Below are 3,169 nucleotides of genomic sequence, written 5' to 3' on the forward strand. Positions count from 1 at the left end.
AGGATTGGACAGGTTACGTATGAGTTGGAGTTGCCCCAACGCAGCAAGATTCATAACGTCTTTCATGTATCATGCCTGAAGAAGGCATTGGGGTAGCATGTGACAGTGACAGATGAGCTACCACCCACGGATGATGAGGGGCATTTGGTGTTGCAACTAGAGGCTATTATTGATACCAGGGAGAGGCAGCTACGGAACAGGACAGTCCGGAAATTCTTGGTGAGGTGGAAGAATTTACCAGATGAGGATGCCACTTGGGAGAAGTGAGAAAATTTTGCAGCATCCATCACGTTAGTTGCTTGAGGACAAGCAACATTTTGTCGGGGGAGACTGTAATATTCCTAATTAGCCATGGCTAATTGGAATATTCGATTTTGCTCAATTTTTCCTTCTATAGTTATTTATAAATAAAAAGGTGAGGAAAGGGGGGGGACATAACTCACTTTTAGAATAAAGTCACTCCCTAGTAGCACAACGTTGTAACTTAAAGGGGAGTCAAGGGGTCCAAAGGACCACGTAGAGGAGCGGCCCACACAGACACTTGGAGGGACTAAGCAGATGGAGAGGAGCACGTGGCAAGAGAAGGGGCTACGTTGGAGGAGGTGGGCCTTGGGGTTGAGAGAGGGTAACGCTATAAAGGAGAGAGGATCCTCCTCATTTTGTCATTCGATTATGTGCATTTAAGCTAGTCACTTCGACTTGGAGCACGTTGGCTGTTTAGCCCGTCTGCAGCACTGTTTAGTGCATTGAGTGTCTCCGTTCGGAGATCTCACCCTTAGCCCCGGGGAACTTTGAGTGCCTACTCGAGCAAGGTACTTTTCAATAGCCTTTTTCAGTAGGATTGATCTTTGGCGTTGAGGAGGAGCTGAGCATTTCAGGACTGCGCAGTCTTGAGAGAGAGGGACATAGTTCTTCTGGAGGTAGTTCCGGATTGGGGGGTTTGTGGAGGATTTGAGCAGGGAGATTGAGCAAGGGAATAGCCCTTGCATATTAGAGGATTTTGGCAGAGTTTTGGGCAGATTTTTGAAGGATTCTACTCAGTGGTAGTGCAGAGCCTTGAGGGACAGCGTAGATCCCCAAGGGGGTGATTTTCGGGGGTCGGCTATTTTAGAAAAGCTTTCTGGGTTTTTTTGGGTTTCTTGAGTAAAGTCTGATTCTAGAGTTTCAGCATTTTCTAAGGAGGGAATCAACCCCCAATCCTCATTTGATTTCCAGTAGTAGCAGCAGCACGACAGTTCTCCAGTAGCTTGGACGCAGTTCAGAGAGAGACCATTCCTTCACTATTCTGAGTGTATTTCTTCACTTTCCTTGTACAAGTTGAGGTTCCATTTTTCCGATCACCTCCTGTACGCATTCCATTGCTCAGTATAATAAAATGGCTTAGCATTTCTCTCTGCATTTCTTGAGTATCTTTCATGTTTACATTATTATATATCGCACCACTATTATTTTTATCACTTTGATCTTCCCCGTTATTATACCATTTGAACGTATTTGGTAGGAGTTTACTGGGGTTTTGGGGAATATCCCTGAAACGGAATATTACAACACATGTCAAGAGATCAATCCTCAAGTGTTGCACTCTCCAAACATGGGTTGAAAATGTCAAGCACTTCTCATAGCAAGGATCCTTGTTTGTCTAATTCAAGCATCCAATCGTCCAATCATCTGACTCAACAAATTCTACTCACTATTATGTTAAGTTAGCATTAATATGCAACATTAGAAACTACTTAATTTCCATGGGAATATACTCTAAAAGTTAGATCTACAAGTATAAAATGTGTGTACATAAGGGTACAATTATTTGATGACTGCTCTACTCAATTTACAATGATGGGCACAAGATGCTAAATTAGCATATATGAGCAACACCATAGTTGTAACCTACTAGTGCTACTGACCTCATCTATGCATGTCTAATTAGGGGTGCCCCATCGCTCCAACGTGCACTCCAACTGAACGATTATGGAACCTCGTCATTCCCCAACGCAAGTCTATTTGGCCGCTGACTTAGCACAAACCGCTCTCATGCCCTCCAAATCCTCGTTCTACTGAAGAATGGCCTCTTGCCCTGTCGTGGCCTTCTTTCTCAACATTAGAAGGCCGGCTCGGACCTGATGAAACTGTGGAGGGTGGCTAACATCTATAAACTTGGTCACCGCTCTAGACCCCTCCATCTCTTCTGGGACCTCCTCAATGACAAGTATGCCTCCAGACACCTCATCAACCTGCTGCTGTGGTCGACCATCAGCTAGAAACTGGGTCATAGCACTGGGTACCTGATCAACTGTTGGCATCTCATCAATAGATGGCCCTTCGAGTGTATGCTCACTCCCTCAACTAAGGTGTCTGCTAGAGTTATCAAAGAGGCCTCCAACAATGGTGACTCTCGCGCCACACCGTGTATATCGATGTGCCCCTCACCATCCTGCATGGCCTCCTGATCAACCTCCTCCTCAAGCTCCTGACATCTAAATCTTGGTCCGCACCAACAGAAACACCCCCTGCTCTCACCCTCTAATTGTACTCGTCCTGCCCACTCCCTTTGAGGGGTCTAGCATCCTTTCGGTCAAATCTCTCCACGAGCCTCTGTGTGAACTTTGTGTAGGATGTGATACATGCATGACCCAAAGGGATCAGCCCTCGGTACCATCACTCCATAGCATATCCATCCGAGTGCAAAGTGGCATGTCTAATAGTGGTTGCCTCCCTCATGGGGTTTACCTGGAAATATGTGTCTAGTTATTGTACCCGTTTTCTGACATAACTCCTAGCTGAGCCATCAAAGTGGGTGAGGGTCATTTTTCCCTCAATGTTCTTCACTCTCCCTTCAGCCATGGGTTTGTTTATGGTTCACCCATCACAATGCATACACACCCAAGTCTTCCATAATCTTGTTGGAAACCACACAACTGGCCAAGATCATGCTCTGATACCACTGTAATATTCCTAATGGAAAATTTTACAATGATAACAAAGACATGCAAGATAGCAACACAAAAAATTTCAGGAATGCATACACGTAAACCATAAATTCCTACAAATCCCAAACTGGCCAAGATTTGATTAATAATATTAGCTTGTGGTACAAAGAGTTGGAGTAAGTGCACCTGGGCTTGCATAAGGCAAGCTACAAGCGCCAGGTGATGAGTACAAGTAAGCCCAA

Source organism: Pinus tabuliformis, chromosome 2_2 (genome assembly GCF_031772625.1).
Source record: "Pinus tabuliformis cultivar Carrire ecotype Pingquan chromosome 2_2, CPIR1, whole genome shotgun sequence".
NCBI lineage: Eukaryota > Viridiplantae > Streptophyta > Pinopsida > Pinales > Pinaceae > Pinus > Pinus tabuliformis.